The 21,115-nt window shown below is 43.4% G+C and overlaps 1 protein-coding gene across 1 annotated transcript in view; it reads right to left on the reverse strand.

The window, feature by feature from the left end:
- The window catches only part of LOC124776560 (ATP-binding cassette sub-family C member 4-like), a 301,974-nt gene that overhangs the window by 77,278 nt on the left and 203,581 nt on the right, over positions 1-21,115 (reverse strand). The gene's annotated exons all lie outside the window — the stretch shown is intronic.

Here is a 21,115-nt window from a genome sequence, read left to right on the forward strand (position 1 = left end):
CCATTATTACTAGATCAGTTCTGGGGAACATTAGCGTCAGAAGAATATCTTGGAGCGTCCATGGTTAGAGACCAGAACTGAAAGGATCACATAAAGCAACTACTAGAAAAAGCAGTTGCGAGTCATATTCACTGGCCTTATCCTAAAGAAATGTAATCCACTTAAAAGAGAATGGTAGTTTACATAACACTCATTCGACTGATTCTTAAATATTGTAGGTGAACATGGGAGACATTGATAAGATAATAGTAACACTAGGGATACAAAAACAGCTAGTTAAGACTGTAATAGATGTCAGCGAGAAATCTGCTTGAACTGTAGTATGGCTTGGCTCTATGCATTTATTAAGTTAGTCTGAGGATCGAAAGTCAACAAAAAGTGTGAGAGAATTCTGAAGATCTGTTTATAGAGAACAAGTAAAGAAAAACTGGAAAAATTTCATTTTTCTAGTTGACTAACCGTCTTATTCATAGCTTGTGGCGTTCTTACGGCAATTTCTTTTTGTAATCTACATTAATCATCATATGGCGATAAATCTGGAATGTTGAGAATGACGGAAGCATTATGAGATGTTTTATTTCCAATTTCATGAATTTTCCAGCATCTGTGGTCGTCTGGTACCGTGTTGTTGTTACGGAGCAGAACCCAGGTAACTGAATTTAGTGTGTTCTATTAACTGTGTATGAACCATGATTTCGCTTTCCATGAGGTTCAGCCGTCTTCATAATGCTTGCCCTTGCTTACTTCAGTAGTATACTGGTGATTAAAAGTGTAAACTGTGAACCTAGTGTTCTTACCTTTCCTTATCCTATAATAAACAAACATCAAGAGAAATAATGCTTCGATTAACGAGTATCGGAATGGGGAAGGTAACGCTCCGTTTCCAGAAGAACCAGTCACATATTTACCTAAGGGGGAACGACAGCCTGACGGTCGGAAAATCTCAAAATTTTTTTATTGTAGAATTCGAATGTATTTACATTGAAGAACTATTTACCAAAATATTTTGATGCGCGAACTCCAAAATTTACGATTCGGTGAGCGTTTGAAGCTAAGGGGGCATCGTCGTTATCGATGCCATCATTTCTATTTGTGCCGATTTGCGTGAACCTGATTTGCTGGAGTGTTGTTTGGGCGGTTTTATTCAAAGTGTGAACGAAAGTTTCAATAGTCTCATTTGGAGATACGCTCCAAAAATAACATCGAGCCGAAGCGAAATTGTCAACATTGCTTCAAATTTGGCCATATGTCCGTTCAATGTAGGCCATACTTCACTAAAGTACGTGGCAAATGCCCTTCAAATCAAAATCGGCGACAAAATGCGAGGATTCTGTGAATATAGAGACGCCAGCGCCGATGCACTCTGCGACGAAAACAGCTTTGAGGACGAAAGTGACGGCTTATCAGTAGCAGAAAGTGGTCATCCACTCACAGGACCTATAATTAAATGGACCAGGCATCAATGGTATCCCGTAAGTTTCAAGCTTTGTCCCTTTTTTATATGATAAATACCTGTCAAACTTTATACGCGTTTTTCTCAAAACCATGTTTTCTGCATGGTTGTCGTCGCCCACGCTACAATTTTCATCCGATATAAATGATTTTTGGTCTCCCTTGAAGCAAATTGAATTCTCTTCAGTTCATCGTAGTCCATTTTTATGTTGATATTTAGTATTTTTTTGGCCAAAAAGAGGGGTCCAAAAAGGACCATTTTTTTCAAATATCTATAATTTCTCCAAAAAAATTTTTTTTTTGCAAATCCCTACGACGAACTAAAATTACATATGTAAGAATCAGTGTGATACGTTAACTTCATGCTACAGATAACCACAACCGGAGCGACAGCGACAACCGTCGGTCTACCTCCTTTCACAGCTGCCTCCGGAAAATCCTAATTACACAGTGAAGATATTAATATTTTTAATAAAAAACAATAAAAACTTCAATGTATGGTTTATTCATCGCAGCAAACCCCATCCGTCTACTACATTCCAGTAAGGAGAAAAAAAACTTGAATTTCTGCAATATTTTCGACCGCCACCCTGTCGTTCCCCCTGGATGGGCGGATCGGAATTTGAACCGCCATCCTCGCTCTGTGATCAACCATTAAGGAAGGCGGTTACAATAGTGATAGGGAGAGGAATATTGACTAACAAAATTTTGACATTTGCGGGAAAGGAAGCAGATTCTTACAGAATAAGAAGAGCCATTTAATGTAAATTGAACTGCAAATTGTAAAATTGGAGTTCCATGGCCTCTTGGTCATGGTAAGTGGAGGAAGTATGGTATTTTCCGACAACAGATTCATCCCGCTCCGTTTCGTTTCCATAATCTCCCAAACATCACGAACATACGATTACTTTCCACAAGCACTCATCACAATAATTGCTCGGATAGATTATAGATGTGGTGTACAATTTACAACAGCGAGGAACGATATTGTAAACGAATATAGTGTATCACTTTGCTCATCAGTAGACATGTAGATCCACTACCGTACCGCAACACTGGCCGAGTACGAACATCAGTGTCAAATGCTTACAGTAGACGTATTAGCGAGTGTAGAATAATGCTGTCTTATTTTGAAAGTTCCTATGTCTATTTTGACTGGGCACATAATTGCAAGTGTGCAAGAAACCACCCTCTTCCAGTGCTGCTCTGACCACAACCGGCTCCCAATAAGACAGCTCGAGGAGAAGCAATCGCGCAGATGTGGGGCACACTGCGGCAATCAAAAAGTCGATTAAGGCGAGCAAAAGGAAAAAGAGGGAGCGGGATTTCCAGAGGCACGCTACACGAGGAGGAGAAATAGCACGTAGGGGAGGGAAACAGGAGGCCGGGGAGGGGGGGGGGGGGAGTGATGCAAGAAGAGAACGTTCGGGAAGTTTTCCACGCGCACATAGGACAGGGACCGGCCGCGAGGCTGCCGGGCCCCTTCCCTGTCCGCCCCAGCACAGCCGCCTGGCAATGGCACACGTATCACGATTCCATTCCGCGCTTCGTAATCTCGCGTCGTGCTCAGGCCATCAGTTTGTGGTTCTTCCTAACATACGACAATATTTCCGCTGCATATAATCAACGTCTTCTGTAAAAACCAATTCAGACTTCAATGTTTTCTTTTGTGCTTTTTTAAAATATTCTCTTGCAAGTCTATCGTTCTTGAATCATCCTTTTGGCGTTTTCGCACGTGTGACTTCAAAATTAAGTTGAAACATCTTCAGTTCATTGCTGAACGATCTTGAAAACCCTCTTTCTTCAGTTTGTCAGCACTTGCTTTCCTACTAAGTTGTCATCTGCGTAATTACTGTGTCTTAGTGTATTTCAATAATTTTATGCAAAGTCCCCACCAAAGGAAATGTTTCTTACAAAAATATTTTTTCGCGGAATCTGTTAATTACATTTTGATATATCTATCGGCATTCCTATTCTAGAGATGATAAGATACGGTGTTTTAAAGGAACAAGGTATTCTTATCAATGAAGTATACCAATATTCTCTCATCTTATTATACAAGGTATGATTGAAAAAGTAACGGCCTTTATACATCCGATTTTCAATTTTTTTATCTTCTTGTTATACATGTTCTTGAGGTATGTTACGTTTCATCTGTTTTGGATATTTAGTTTATTGTTGACAGTCTGAAAAGTTATACGTGGTTTCGAATCCTCGGCAAGTTTCTACTTTAGAAAAATACGGATTAAAAACTTTGCATCAAATTTTGCTTCAAAAATGAGTGCAGCACTTCATTCGAAATGTTGAATATGGCGTTTGGCGCGTCTGCTATGAGTAAGACAAGAGAATATTTCAAAGAGGATCGAGAAGACGTTGAAGACGACGACCTCCCTGGACGCCCTAGCATATGGGTTACTGATAACAGCGAGGAAGAAGTAAAGAAAATGGTTCTACGATACCGTCGAATCACCACCCGAAGCGTTGTTGAAGATGTCGACATATCCCTTGGCTCATGCCATGCAATTTTTTCCGATGTTTTGAGCATGAAACGTATAGCAGCAAAGTTTGCTCCGAAATTGTTGCATTGCGACCAAAAACAACGTCGCGGAGTCAAATGTTTTGAGTGCACAGGCGAGTAACAAAGTCTCCTTCAACATCTCTCCCACATCGAGTATTTTTACTATGAACTGGGGCTCTTTGGGGAGAATGTCAAGTAATCTGTAGAATGTGAATGTGCAGATTGGTGTTTTGATTGTCTGACTAAAACGTGAGCTCCTCTTAATTTGTTACAAGCAATCTGATCCTTAAATCTGAGACGACGCACACTTCTATTGCTTATGAATGCCTCGATTTTCCTTGCAAGAAAAGACGGTGGGTATGAGGCAATACTTCAAATTATGTATGCAAATTGTTGATAACGGTGCTGAAGGAAGTCATATAAACGATAAGAACGTGCACGTCAGTGGTGAAAATCATTATTTTCGAGCAGTAATCAGTTATTTGTGATGTAATGTATCGACACTGAACATGGGAATAGGCACCTTATTACAATAAATTTACATACAAACAGCAGAGGGAAGATAGCTACGAGCAGTGCCGTTTTTCTTTGGTTTTATCATAGCGTGTTTAAAAATATCTCTGCTCACAAAGACTAGCTGACGGTGTCCATTCGCGCTGCTTCCGCTCGATACTTTTCCTCGGAAGTCGGCCCAGTCAGTTAACCCTTGTACTTGCACAGTGCGGTGCATCTACATACATACTTTACAACTTGCTTGCTCTGCACAGCAGAGGGAATCATTATTATATAAATTACTGGCCTTTCCATATTTCTCACTATTTTCTGAACGTCTACAGACTTTACATAGTTCTGACACAATCGGGATGTACGTTTTGGGTCGTTGTCTTGCTGTGAGTCAAACCCTTTCCCAATCATACGCAAACCAGATGTCCTGGCATGTCACTGGAAAATGACATGATAATCCTTTTGGTTAATTTTCTCAATGTATTTTCAACAAATCTATGACTTTATTCCCTCCAAAAGATCATCATACTATCACAAAATTCCCTTCATGCTCCACAGTTGCAATTACGCACTGAGGATTCACGCATTCCGTAGGATAAATGGCATACAAATTGACTGTGTTTACTTCCAGATATTTCGAACTTGGATTCATCATTTCTCTATCTCCTGCTGTCCATTGTTGGTGTGTCTCAGCCCGCTGAATCCATTTCTTGCCTGAAGCCTTTACTTGGTGTTACATAACTCTGGAGGTTGTTTTCTGCGAGGTACCATCTCCCTGTTGACTCACTTACTGGTGTATGTCTAGTCCAGCAGTCCGTTCACGGTCAGTATTGAATCCGTTACGTTTACTGGTTACTAACAAATGCTTTTTCTGGCGTTCTGTTATTTTATTTGGTGCCTCTGAGCGTGGACGATCATCAAAGGGGCCTTATCCCGATACAGAGGTATGGTGTTGTAACTCCACTGATGGAAATCCTCTATTTGTGTGATATTTGTCGGGCACTATTGCCTTCTTGGTGCAAAGTGATCATCTTTACCCGTGAATCATAAGGAATCTGGCACTTTGGGGCCATTTTCAATTAATTTCTCTGCGTGTACTAGCTTTTTCCGCGGCGTATCCTGCCTTCATACAAACGGAACTACAACTGAGCAGAACTGTGAACAACGTACGTCGCAGTAGTGCCGTCTACTGGCTCCACCTGGCGTATTTAGTGGAAATACTCGGACAGGTAAAGTCTGTTTGTAAGAAACTGAGCAATACCAGTATCTACCAACATGTATGTATACGTACCATAAATATCAGTACAATACTGTAAGTGTCATTATTAATCATTATTTGAGCATACTATGCTGTATTTTAATCAATAAGACCCAAATATCACGCCCATCCTGCTCTGTCATAATACGCAGCATGGTGTTTCGTAACTTACGGAGGGTAGCGTAGATGTCTCAAAAATTAGAAGAGTGGACTGCAGAAGGCTCAGAGTCTAAATTATCTTCTGGAAATTTTCCACAGATGACTTGCCATATACTCTCTCTATGTGTCCTATGACTCCTTTTTGTCCCACCATACTAACCACGCTGGACAAACAACTAGTCACTCACAGGGGACAAGACGCTACTACCTCCCGACACCGCCTCGATCCTTGTTCGTGACAACAAGATTCTTCTGGTCCATTCATTGGTAATTAGATCCCATAGAGCTAGCAAACAGCCATGATCTTGATTGCTACGTTTCACCTGCAGTTCGAAATGGTCACACATCTTTTCTGATTTACCATCGGATTACTTAGCGGGCGATACGGCGCGTTTGACTAACTAGGAAGGTATGCATGAAGTTGTATGAACACAACAGTTGGTTTGGAAGATGTGATTGCTCACGGCATATTCATCGTGAAGGTGTAAAAGAAAGGGCAACAACAACAGATCAACTAGAGTGTAGAAATAAACATCTTGTTGGTTAATATTGACGGTAACTTGAATCAGTGGGACGAAGCCATAGTTCGAAAAACAAATCCAAAACATCACAGAATCACTTGTGCCTGAACTACATTCTCTACAGACAGCACATTAAACTCCTCATTGGGTAGTCAGTGTAATCGACGTGTTGCATCATTTGTAAAGATCACTACGTGAGTGATACTCGTCTGCTGCCCGTGTCCATTACACTCTTTTCTTACACCATTTTACATGTCTACGAATGGTATATCATCACTTGTAGATACAACGAACAATGTGCGTTGATACATCAACAAATCAGACAACTTCATTCACTTCGCAGTCATGGTCACATCCGTACACGACAGTTCCTTTCTGCCATTCGGTCGAGTCTACACGTCGACCCATAGTATTGCGCTGTTCCCATAGAAAGACCTGGGAAATACAAATTTCCGTGACTTACAGTACCGCTCATTAATTTCAGTATACCGTGACTGTTACTTGATACTCGAATATAAACACAAATAAAACTTTATTTCTCCAAAAAAAAAAAAAAATAGTGACATACACTTAATCATTATATAATATGCAAGATGATTCAGCTGCCCCTACCAAAATGTTTTATGCCACCCGCAACGCCTTCAGATACCACATACAAGGTATTCATATTCTCTCGCTCCCTAAGCGCAAACTACGGTCTTACAGAAAAAATTAAGAGAACCTTTCTGTAGGAAATCTAATGTGGTTAAATTTTGTACTGAGATACGTTTTCGCTAGAGTCTTTAGTTTTAGAATTGTTCAAGAAAAACCCACTAAAGTGCCGTTCAGATGCGTTTTCCTTGAATAACTCGAAAACCGTGGCCCCTAGCGAAAACGTATCGTAGTTCGAAATTTATCTACATCAAATTTCCTGCAAAAAGATACTGGTCATTTTTTCTGTAAGACTAACAGTTTACGTGTAGTGAGCGAGAGAATATGAAAATCTTGTGCGTGGTTGTGGAAGGCGTTGCGGGTTGCATAAAACCCATCGGTGCCAATGTTGTGGCATTTCTTTGCTTACTCAGCCGTAGCATTGTATTATGTGATATCTACAGGAAATTAGTGATTATTATTACGTTTATTGAAAATATGAAGTGTAGTGTACATTGGTAGTTGAGGGTCACATGGCTGCCGATACCAACTGTACACTATCTATAGGTACTATGCAAGGCAGAAAGGGTCTCCGGGCATCTCCACAGCGACTGTGAACAGTAGACTCGGAAGCTGGCCATGCGCTTCAAACCAAAGACAGACACGCAGTCTGGTGCGTGGGCCTAGGCGAGACGCATCTGCCGGAAGGTGCGCCTGTTTGCTGCGGTACTTCAGCCCACACGCGTGCTGTTTGTGGCGCACACACTGGCCACTTACTTCTCACAACAAATGCGCCACTAGAGCACACAGCTCTGGACGGCGAGACTTCCGCCGTAGCTAGCGGATCTTAGCCCCGTACAGCCGTCCCGTTATCGCCTCCCGCCTCTGGAAGCGTCTGTCTTGCCAGGGTACGATATCGCCACCAAGGCAACAGTGGATTAACGTTGGTTTCAGGACCGCCTCCACAACCTCATAGAAACGCCAGGTGTCCGGTAAATCTTGTAGAAAATTTTTAACACACTCTCTTTGAAGAGAACCGTATAGGCTAGGTATATTCGCAACCAGTACAACTCGGAATATCGCCACGGTTGGTATCAGAAACGAACTGGTTGTGCAAGTATTAGTTGATTTTGGACAACTTTCTACAAAATCTTAACTACAGGAATGTAATGAATGTAACCTAAGTCAAAGGACGCGTCTTATCTCTTCACAACGGTACTCGGAGAACGAATGTTTCCATACCATCAAATTATTATTATTTGAAGAAGCACTGTTCGTGATATTTTGTAGGTATTTTTATATACTTACGAGCTAGTGTTTCCTAGTGCGTCATAAAGAGACAACTGACTGTTGCAACCACAGATACGCAGCATCTCAGCTTGGGATCCGACGAGCTTCGTTGGTGACAAAGACAAAGCTTTTACCACTGTCACTGAGGAAATGCTATTAGAGGCCAATGACAAAATTCTGTAAAGCTTTCACTGAGACAATAACAGTGCACCAGGTTTCATTACTTCCCAGGAGATATGTGGTAAGGACAGGTGACATTAATTAAAGGGGTGGAGTTGTGGTTAGTTCCTTTTACAGTTAACGGGATTTGTTGTAACTGGATAAGACTGTGTCACTGGAAGCGTCATAAATAGTATACTGAGATGACAGAAGTCATAGGATAGCGATATGCACGTATACAGATGGCGGCAGTATCGCGCACACAAGGTATAAAAGGGCAGTGCATTGGTGGACCTGTCTTTTGTACTCGGGAGGTTCATGCGAACAGGTGGCCGCACGACGGAAATTAACACACTTTGAACGCGAAATGTCAGTTGGAGCTACACGCATGCGACATTCTATTTCGGAAATCGTTAGGGAATTCAGTATTTCGAGATCCTCAGTGTCAACAGTGTGTCTAGAATAACTAATTTCAGACATTAACTCTCACCTCGGTCAACGCTGTGTCCGATTAACGACCGACAGCAGCCTTGTTTGCGTAGTGTTGTCAGTGCTAACAGTCAAGCAAAATTGCGTGAAAAAACCGCATAAATCAATGTGGGACGTACGACGAACGTATCCCTTAGGACAGCGTGGCGAAATTTGACGTTAATCGACTACGGCAGCAGACGACTGATCCAAATGCCTTTCCTTTCAGCACGACATCGCCTGCAGCGCCTCTCCTGAGCTCGTGAACATATCGGTTGGAACCTAGGAGACTGGAAAGCCATGGTGTGGTCGTATGAATCCCGATTTCAGTTGGTGAGAGTTGACAGTGGGGTTCGATTGCGGAGCAGAGCCCATGAAATGATGGACACAGATTGTCAACAAGACAATGTACAAGCAGATGGTGGCTCAGTAATGGCGTGGGCTGTGTTTACATGGACCGTAGTGGGTGCTGAGTATGTTCGGGTGTTTGGAGACCATTTGCAGCGATTAATGAATTTCACGTTCACAATCAACGATAGAATTTTTATGGATGGCAACGCACCATGTCACCGGACCACAGTTGTTCGCGATTGGTTTCAAGAACATTCTGCAGAATTCGAGCGAATAATTTGGACACCCAAATAGCCCGACATGAAGCCCATCGAACATTTATAGGACATAATCGAGAGATCAGTTTGTGCGCAAAATCCTGCACCGGCAACAACTTCGCAGTTATGGACGGCTATAGAGGCAGATTGGTTAAGTATTTCTGCAGGGGCTTCCAACGACTTGCTGAGCCCATGCCACGTCGAGATGCTGTACTATGCCGGGTAAAAGAAGGTCAGACGCTATATTAGGAGGTATCCCATCACTTTTGTGTATAGTGTACGGAAGGTGTACTAGCTGGCAGAATCATGGCTACTCACAAAAGAAAATAAAAGGTGATTATGTACTGTAGGAACGGAATTTTAAGAAGGGTGAGACACACACAAAAATATAGATAGAGATCGGGGAGATGATGTGAAATGATAAAATGAAGGTGGCAGATTGTTTTGTCCTCTCAAAGACAATGGATAACACAATCACGCTCATGAGCAAACCAAATACAGGCATCCACCGTGTTGTAGAGAGAGAGCGGCGGCAAATGGAGCAGTTCACCGTATCATGCCATCAGACCTTGTTGTAGCTGTCTGTAAATAATCTGTGTGTGTAGGGGCCACCGCCAGAAAGACTGCTGCTACCTCGGTTAACGGCCGTGATCAACAGCGTGATACTGACCGGTGTCGCTACCGAAGAGATAGTACATAGAGAGCCAACAGAGCCTAGTCACAAAAGTGACTACAAAATGTCAGCAGCATTACAGTCTAACAAACTCGAAGCTAAGGGTTACAAAACCTAGAAGTGCCTTATTCTAATTTGCTGATCACATTCAATGCAGCAAATACGCTACCGGATTCCCCTAATTTATTCTTTCTCGTATTACTGTCTTCCTAAGCTTGGAATTGCAAGGATTTTGATGAGAATAAGAAGGTTAAGCATCAGGGCAATTATCCCGGCTCATGGAGCTCTAGGTTTGTACTGAGGGCTATAGGAAACGAGCTGGCAACCTGCTTGTTCCACTCGCAGCCTTGCTGCATTTGTTCCGGTCTGTGGTAACGTGCTGTGCTTCCGTTTATTTAACGATCGAGGTGCGCAGCAAGGGCCAGCCGAGGTGCATCCAAGGCCATCAGAGTGACTACAACAGAAAGTATCACATCGTTTGCATACGTATCAGATCCCTTATTTTATCGAGATTTCGAAATGACATCCAGGACAAACACGGACATAAGGAAACAGTAACAAAATACAAATTGTAGCATAGTTGACACTGAGTGTTCTCGTAATTAGCACAGTAGGGTCCTCGAAAGTGTTAGTAATTGGGGGGAAAATGCAACCACAGTCACAGCAATGAAAATTTACGCACTTTCTCTTCAGCAGGATAGTAATTTTATTACAGTCTGATAATGGTCATACGATTTAATTTGCGCTTGGAGATCAACATGTTGATGATTGCCATCTGATTTAATTTATAATCGCTAGACGAAATTAAGAACACATATCATCAAAAATTTAAGTTACTGGTGTTGCAAGCATATCCCAAATACCCTTCCCGCCTGGGGCACCATAACTGCTTTTCTTCTCCTCCTTCTGCCAGTCCAAGAGACATTCTTTCTCCCAATAGGGTTGTATTAGCGATAGCATCATTTTTACAGATGTAATGATGCGCAAAAACGGTACCAGAACTAGTTCGCTTGCCTGTGCTTGAGATTGCCTCGAAATCGCGTGAAGAGTCTCCAGGATGTAAGTTACACATGTTTTCCCAGGCTAACACTTTCGCATGATAAGAGTGGCGCATTGTCAGAAGATAATAAATGTTCCGTGTTTTCTGTGGACACATCTACAGCATTACGTTAAGGGAAGAATCCCAGTGGACGCGGCAACTGGAAACGTACTGCAAAGTGGAAGCACGCGGGACAATACAAGTCTTGCGGGCAATATGTCTAAACTGTACACATATACGCCGTGAAATTCTGGTGATACATAGATCATATGCAACGTCGCGTCCAGCTGTAATGGAATGCCTCCAACAATCTGACCAAGGCGTCACAGCTGTGGGTGACGCTGATCCGCCGTACAGTCCAGATGTTGCAACATGTGATCTCCATCTTTTCAGAAAACTGAAGAAATATTTGGGGGAAAAGATATTTTCCGTCGATGGAGATATGTACACACAGGTTGGCAAATGGCTCTGTGGCTAAGGAGCAGTTTCTTACGGCAGAGGAATTAAATGGTTGGCGAACGCCCGACCGTTTTATACACAGACTTTGTAATTATGTTGAACAATAGCGTCATATACCTGCACTTTGAAGTGTAGTGTATTATTCAATAAAGTTGCCTGGCCTGTCTTAACAATATGTAACTTACTGTTTCAAGTCCCTTCGTAAAGCAAAGATGGTGCGGGTGGATTTTGTAAATCATGAGTTGTGGAAGGTAATTTGTCATTCACAGCGAAATTCATCTGATCACCTCTGGAACCCAAAGGCCGACATTGCTCTAAAATAGCCGCATAATGTGCAGAAACTTGGTAGCGCAACAGCGTATGATGTGGATTTCTTTATATAAATCAGATGTCTATAAGAATCAGGTTACTTATTCTGTAACGAGTTAAACCGAAAACCGAGTGGATCAAAATTTCTGCTGATTAGTTTGAAATCTCCAAGGCGAGTATGAAAAATGGAGTAGTGGTTGCAACTAACGCAGAATAAGGGACTTGGACACACATTAAAAATTGATTCTGAAAATAAAAATAAGAGTTAACATACACTGATGAGCCAAAAATTACGGCCATTGCCAATGGAGAGACTGAATGCTTCCTGATGGCGTTGCAGGGATGTGATGCGGTAAGGAAAGTATATAAGCGGACGAGAGACGAATACGGAACCATTTTAGCGACGATACGAGCCTCAAATGGGGAAATCCACTGACATAAGCAGCTTTGACAAATGGCATATCTTTATTGCCTGACGTATGGAAACGAGCATCTCTGGAACGGCCAAGTCCGTCGGCTGTTCGCGTGCTACTGTCGTATCTGTGAATAGTGCCCGAAGGACGGTGAAATCACGTCTAGGCGACACACCTCATCATAGATCGTGGAGGTCGGAGGCTTCCTCGCTTCGTGAAGCAGGACAGGCGGCGATACGTGGCAGATCCTGCAACAAATTAAAATGCTGCTGCTGCACAAGTGTTCAAAAGGACACCGTTCAGTGCGCATTGTTGAACATGGGGCCCGCAGAAGACGGCCCCTGCTCTTCTGTTGACCATACGACGTCGTAAGTTACGATTGCAAGGGCACGGGATTGTCGAGATTAGAACGTGGATCATCTGTTCGGATGAATCATGTTTCTTGTTACTGTAGGTTGATAGTCGTCATCCGCACGAAGGCTGCGCTACTGAAGCAGACCGGTGCATGCAGTATTATGCCACAGGGGACATTCACGTGGGCTTCTATGGGTAATCGAAGGCAACAAACAGCTGTGGACTAAATAAACATTACTGCGGACCTCCTGCATCCCCCGTGCTTGATCTCTTCCCTGACGGCGGTGACGTCTTCCAGCAGGATCAAGGTCAGAATCGTGCTTGTGATAATTAAATCACGTCAATGTCTTGTACACAAAATTCGCTTGATAAAACGCGGTGTAATATATCTGAGACATTACCGGGCACCGTAAAAATGGTTTGTTACGTATTAATGTGAAAGAAACAAAGAAGAATGGAAAGTTGAAATGTATTATTGTCCTTCCCACATAATGGTCAATAGAGGCGAGAAAGTGTGAGTTAAGGTGCGTCCGACAAAACTAGTGTAATGCTATGTACTGAAATATTTTTCTGGCACCAAACGACTCGTTATTATTTTTCCTGTACACGCGGTATCAACGCAGTATGCATCTAATATTGTCTACGAATGAAACTTACCCTTCTGTGACATCGGCGTCACCCCTCGAACCTATAAACGAAAACTTTTTGTTGCTCTCGGAAACCCGAGCACGTCACTAGTCAGCTTACGATTTAAATTCACTGGCGTGTGAACTTCGTGTTAATATGGTTCAGTATTTAAAGTGTTCGACTGAAGTGCACCACGAAGAACCGTTGTCGACACTAAAAAATCACACCATTGAGCATAAACCAGCAGGAAGATCTTAGATGCTGCTGTGTCTGAACAGTTTCAGCTGATTCGAGACGAAAAATTATCCATTTCTGAATCTAGGAGGAATTCACTGCAGGCACACATTATCCTGAAAGTTACAAGATGCCTCATCGCTATCAGATGTTTTGCTTCACTGAATATTTAGAATGACGGCAAATGTGTGTATCGAGTTGTGAAGCGTTGGTGTGTGCGCAACGGAGAGAAGGCAGCGAAGAAGCTGCCAGCCACTGCCGGACGCGGGCAGGGCGGCGGCTCGCGAAGGCCAGCCACGGCGCGCAGATGCCAGCGGCTCCGGCAGCAGAGGGACTGGTTTGAGTCTCGGCGCGGGGCGAAAGTCTACGGCGCCGCCGAACACTCGAGAAGCGGCGCTGACGTCGAGGTCGAGCCCACCGGCGCGCGGCCGCGATTCGCCGCTTCCTGGTCGCGGCCCCTTTCTCCCGGGCTCCGCCCCCCCCCCCCCCCCCCCGCAAAACCGGCACCATGTTACGCGCTGCTCGCTTCAAATGAATGGTACAGTGCAGTCGCACCAATGCATCATTTGTTTGCAATTCCTTCACAACACTACTGTTGAATAAATTTTCTCTGGTAGGTACTACTAACTACACCTCTTTTACAAAGAAGAAAAGTTGAATACATAAGTAACAATTACGTAACCAGCCACTAAATTTTCTGTTTTCTTTTTTAAGGCCTGTTTCGGGGCGTCGTACCATCATCAGCTCGCAGTTGCGGTATTTAGTTCAGGTGCATTGGTGTCGAGAAAACAACGATGTCGACATATCTGCATTTCTGTGTTTCCTCGTTGTGTACTTCCCTCAAGGGTTAGATTAGATTAGGTTAGATTAGTACTCGTTCCATAGATCATGAATACGACACTTCGTGATGATGTGGAACGTGTCAGGTTAATAAAAGGTGTCTATACTAGAAATTACATTAGAAAAAATATTACATGACAGTAAATAATTTTTTTTGGTGGAGGTTGGGAAATTACCCACTTACTATATCCAAAAATTCATCTAATGAGTAGAAGGAGTTGCTATTAAGAAATTCTTTTAATTTCCTTTTAAATACTATATGGCTATCTGTCAGACTTTTGATGCTATTAGGTAAGTGACCAAAGACTTTTGTGGCAGCATAATTTACCCCCTTCTGAGCCAAAGTTAGATTTAACCTTGAGTAGTGAAGATCATCCTTTCTCCTATAGTTGTAGCCATGTACACTGCTATTACTTTTGAATTCGTCCGGATTGTTAATAACAAATTTCATAAGTGAATATATATATATATTGTGAGGCTACATTGAATTTCTAGCTCTTTAAATAAGTGTCTGCAGGATGATCTTGGATGAGCTCCAGCAATTATTCTGATTACACGCTTTTGTGCAATGAACACTCTTTTACTCAATGATGAGTTACCCCAGAATATGATGCCATACGAAAGCAGAGAATGAAAATAAGCGTGGTAAGCTAATTTACTCAGATGTATATCGCCAAAATTTGCAATGACCCTAATAGCATAAGTAGCTGAACTCAAACGTTTCAGCAGATCCTCAGTGTGTTTTTTCCAGTTCAACCCCTCATCAATGGCCGGCCGAAGTGGCCGTGCAGTTAAAGGCGCTGCAGTCTGGAACCGCGAGGCCGTTACGGTCGCAGGTTCGAATCCTGCCTCGGGCATGGATGTTTGTGATGTCCTTAGGTTAGTTAGGTTTAACTAGTTCTAAGTTCTAGGGGACTAATGACCTCAGCAGTTGAGTCCCATAGTGCTCAGAGCCATTTTGAACCTCATCAATGCATACACCTAGAAATTTTGAATATTCTACTTTAGCTACCGATTTCTGATCGAAGTCTATATTTATTAATGTGGTCATTCCATTTACTGCAATGACCACTAACTGTTTGTAGACATTACCAAAAGTTAGCGAGGAAAGTTTGTAACGAAGATGGACAGGACTGTACACACACTACCCAGCCACATTAATATGAAAACCTGTCAAAAGACTGAATGACCACCTTTTGCAGCGCTAACCGCTGCAAGACGTACAGGAAGACAGTCAGTGAGGTTCTGGAAGGTAACAATAGGGATGTAGAGCCGTGCTAGTTCAGTATTGTGGCCAGCTGCTCTAAATTTCTCGGCTGACAATCCGTGGCTGGAACGTCCTCATCAAGGATGTCACACAGATGCTCGGGTGGGTTTAAATCAGGGAAGCTTGGTGGCCAGATGAGTACTGTGAACTCTTCCTGATACTCTTTAAACCAAGCACGTACAATGCGAGCTGTGTGACACGTTGAATTGTCCTGTTGTTAGATGCCATCGTGCCGACGAAGAATAAGCTGCTCGTATGGATTAACGTGGTCCCCAAGGACAGAGGCATACTTCTGTTGACCCATTGTGCCTTCCAGAATGACGAGATCACTTAGGGAATGTCACGAAAACATTCCCCAGACGGTAACATTCCCTCCGGCTGCACCGTTCTGACCATAAGTGTTGCAGGGTGCTTGCTTTCAGACGTTTCAAACCGATGGGACACAAAACGTGGTTCGTCTGAAAAGACCATCTGTCGCCGCTTAGCGGATGTCCAATTGCGATATTGGCGTGCAAATTCAAACCATCGTCGCCAATAAATAGGAGGCAGCATGGGCGCATGAACCAGGCGCCAGCTGCAGAGGCCCATACGCGGTAACGTTCGCTGAACGGTCGTTGAAGAGACATTGGTGGTAGCCCCTTGGTTCATCTGAGCGGTCAATTGCTCAACAGTTGCACGTGTATTCGTCCGTACACATTTCCGCAAGCGTAGTTCAACCCAGTCGTCTGTGGGCCATGGTGCACCACAGTTGCCGCGGAGCCGGTTTTGGATAGCGGCAGTTTTCCATGCATGGTGTACTTTAATCATGGCGGTACACGAACAATTTACAAACTTGGCCATTCTGTAAATGCTTCCACCCTTGGCCCTCAACCCAATGATCATGCCCTTTTGGACGTAAGATAAATCGCTCCGTTTCTGCTTCACGACAACGATTGCACTGTTTTTCGCGTCTTCCGGACACACTTTATGTACGCTCCAATGTTAGTGCTGTCACCTACCGTTTTTGAATAGTTATTTTGACGGTTCACGTCGAACATAGGGGTTAGTCACATTAATTGACTGGATCGTGCATTTTGACATCATTGGTTTTATAGGAGCGCTGCACCAGAACAAAATATCGGAACTGCCATGATGATGTAGCAGAGGCCCGAAACACGTAGCAGATGAAAACACTGAAATTTCATATTTCATTGACCGGTTACGTTATGGTTTTATTTATATTTTAAACAGACAGTCACATAAGCAATCTACCGAACTTAGCACCTGCAAAGAGTGATTCACTGCGTAGGAGGGCATGGCGAAAGTTTCTCAGAATGGTAAACCTAAACTTGGATGGTCGTACTGGGATCTGAAGCGCCGTCGTCTCGAATACGAATTTAGCGTCTTGCCACTGCACCATCTTGGGCGGTTTCTCTGCGGCTTCGTGAAGATGTCTTCTGTGTACGCTGAGGACAGCTGAGAAGCTCCTTGAAGAAATAAACGCCGAAATCAACACAAAAACGATCGAAGTAGCATTAAATAGAAAAGCATCCATCATGTTTGGAACCACAGAAGATTTACGTATCCTAGTTAATAGATGGCTCAGTGTGGGTTCGCGCACGAGTTTCGTTTTATTTTCGTAATAACAGCACTTTTCGAAGAAGAGGTCACACTCCGGTGAAAAATTTACTATAGCGAACTATGCTTTCCGTCTGTTCTTCCTCTCCCCGAAGGAACGACTCCTTCACGATTAATACAAAAGATTTTGTTGATTTCAACAGAAGAGGAGATAGGTGATAAAATCTGGAGCTTCAAATCATGTGATGAGGCGTCCTTAAACCGTTGAATTGGAGAAACACTGCCTAAAGAAGACTGATGCATGGGATACAGTTCCTATCCGATGTATAGGTGCTACTTGTCACTAACAGTTTGATAGCGAGATGAAATAAATAAAATAATCGTATAGCATTATTGGTCAGGAGACCCCATCTGGGGTGTTTCGATCGCCTGGTGTAAGTCTATTTGAATCCACTTTGGCGAATTGTGAGTCTTTGTGTCTACAGGAAATTAAGCGCACGAGATAAAGTAGTCACCAACGGTAAACACCTCACTAATGTCGTATAACGCCGCCTCTAGCCTTGATAACAGATTTAATTCTACGAAACTTTACAAGTTCCTTCAAGTATGCCATAGGTGAAGCCATGCTATGACGATTACATCCCAAGTGGCTAGGAAATTGCGGGGATGTTGATTGTTACGTCCCAGCGGCTGATCCAGATAGACCAACGACCAAGAGTAACGGCGTATGCCTAGAGTTGTCAGTGCTAACAGACAAGCGACACTCTGTGAAATAACCGCAAAAATCTATGTGCGACGTACGATCAGCATATTCGTTAGGACAGCGCGGCGAAATTTGTCGTTAATGGGCTATGGCAGCTGAAGAGAGACACGAGTTCCTTTTCTAACAGCATTACAACACCTGCAGCGGAACTGCTGAGCTCGTAATTATAGCAGTTGGACCCTAGACTACTGGGAAACCATGGCCTGGTCAGATAACTCGCTATTTCAGTTGGTAAGAGCTGATGCTAGGGTTCGTGTGTGCGCGGACCCCACGAAACCAAGGACCCAGATTTTCAAAAAGGCACCGTGCAAGCGATAGTGGAGGCTCCATAATAGTGCGAGCTGAGTTTACGTGGGATGAACTGAGTTCTTTGGTGCAACTGAACCCATCATTGACTGTAAATTTTATGTTCGGTTACTTGGAGACCAGCTGCAGCCATTCATGGACTTCATGTTCCCAAACAGCGATGGATCCAAACAGCGATGGATTTTTTATGAATGGCAGTGTGCCATGTCACCGGACCACAATTGTTCGCAATTAGTTTGAAGAACATTCTGTACAATTCGTCAAGAATCCCACTGAAGCTTTATGGACATAACCGAGAGATCATTTCGTGCACAAAATGCTGCACTGTCAACACTTTCGCAGTGTGGACAGCTATAGAGGTAGCATGGGTCAATACTTCTGCAGGGGACCTCCAATGACTTGGCGAGTACATGTCACTTCGAGTTGCTCCACTAGTCGGGCGGAAGGAGGCCCGATACGATATTAGGAAGTATCTCATGACTTTCATCACCTCCGTGTCCGCCCCTGGTAGCTGAGTGGTCAGCCCGACGGAATGTCATACCTAACGGCCCGGGTTCGATTCCCGACTGGATCGGGGATTTTCTCCGCTCAGCGACTGGGTGTTGTGTTGTCCTTATCATCATCATTTCATCCCCATCGACACTCAAGTCGCCGAAGTGCGTCAACTCGAAAGACTAGCACCAGGCGAACGGTCTACCCGACGGGAGGCCCTAGCCACATGGCATTTCCATCACCTCCGTGTATGCTTGATGCACTATGAGCACGGCTATTGTCATATTAGCAGACGTAAGTGTCTGCAACTTACTCATTGCTAAGGTGAAGAAAGGACAACACTTGATAACAGAGGATGTTGAAATAAACATCGTGGTTCATGTTCACGACAACCTAAATGAGTGGGCCCGAGTTATGGTACGAAAAACATTCGCAAAACATCAAAGAACCACCCCAAAGAGACCAATGTGCTCTTTAATGGCTGACATATATTTTTTCGAGTGGGCTTAGTTCCTTCATTACTGACAATAGGATAGTGAGGTAAAGTGACTTTTCTCATGCAATATGCTTTTGTCTCAGATAAAGAAAATTATTGAAGCCTGTATTCAGCCTGTGTCTCCATGGCAAACACTCGATGAACTCGTGGAAAAATCTTGAGCAGAGCATTGCCGCTGCCCTTAGAGCAGTCAGTGTGAATTCGCATATAAGACTCATGAGCAGCTTTCTAAAGGGGGGCAAATTATTATATGGTCTCCCTCAGCTAGAGAGGTGCGCGGGATTGCAACAGCGCCCTCACTGCTTGCAGATCGTAGGCAGCGGCGTTTCGTGCAGGTAAAAATCCCTGCCAAGGCGAACGTGTTGCGCTGAGGTCAGATCCTGAACGCCGCCAGCCTGCGCCAAAACAGCGTCACCGTCACACGCGCGCAAGGTCGCCCCCACACGACACGCCCTTGCCCACGACACGCCCTATCCTGCTGTCCCTGCTTACCTTCCATAGTATCAAGACAGACGGTTCTAAGGGAGTGGGACACTGTTCTCACGCCAATCCGCTGTGCTTTTTATGGGTTACCCTCATTACCAACTGCACATTTCTACAAGTAATCCTCGTATCCAAATAAAATAGGACTGTACAGAGAAGGATGGCACGAATTTTCAGAAGCTTATTTGACTCATCGGGGAGTGTCGCGGAAATGAAAAACTTGAACTGGCGAGCACCTGAAGGCAGGTACCAATTACCTACACCTGCATCTAAACACCACAAGTCACCTTGAAGTCTTTGGCGGAGGGTATTCCGGCAGCAGTATCTTTACCCTTGGCCCTTTCCATTCATGAATGACGCACGAGAAAAATTATTGCCAGTAAATCTCCGCGTGGTCCCCAATTTACCTGATTTTTCTCGTTGTGGCCATTTCGCGAGATGTAGTTGGGAGGAAGTAGTAGAACAAAGATGACCGCAGCACATGTCAAGACTACAGAAAAATCTTTAACATCTACGCTCACTTGTGTTAAACGTTTTTCTCCTGACACTACAACCTGATGATAAGATCTAACCTCAGACATGTTGCTATTTAAATAATTAAAGCGTCAGCAAATTTTATGACTTGTAGCGATATATGAAACACGTTTCTATATTTTTTAAACAATCACGGTCGATTAATAGTCAATATGGCTTCAAACAAAGTAATATGTTGCCTGGACCTTACCTTAATTTCAGTAATAAACCTCTCAGTGATCCTCAGTGCCCCCCCCCCCCCTTGTAATTTGTTGAGCATTTCCGCAACGTTCTCGTATCAACCAAACGATCCCGTGACGAAACGCTCCGCTCTTGGTTGGATCTTCTCTGTCTTCTATCTATGCAACTTTTAATGGTCGCAGGCTAATGAACGTTACTCAGGAATTGGTGGAACAAGCGTTTTGTAAGCCTATTATTTAGTGTATGAATTATATTTCATTAAGATTCTTCCACAGAATCTCAGTCTAGCATCCGCATTTCTTACAATTTGTTCTATGTGGTCATTCTACTTTAGTTCGCTCCGAATGGTTACTCCTAGGTATTTTACAGTTGTTCCCAATAATTTTATAATGCAACAATAGTTAATTTCTTCGCCTATTTATGTACAATGCATTACATTTATTGACGTTCAGAGGCAACAGCCTCTCCCTCCACCAGTCACTGATCCTGTGCAGGTCTTCCTGCAATTCGCTATCACTTTCT

The sequence above is a fragment of the Schistocerca piceifrons genome, chromosome 2, assembly GCF_021461385.2.
Source record: "Schistocerca piceifrons isolate TAMUIC-IGC-003096 chromosome 2, iqSchPice1.1, whole genome shotgun sequence".
NCBI classification, from domain to species: domain Eukaryota; kingdom Metazoa; phylum Arthropoda; class Insecta; order Orthoptera; family Acrididae; genus Schistocerca; species Schistocerca piceifrons.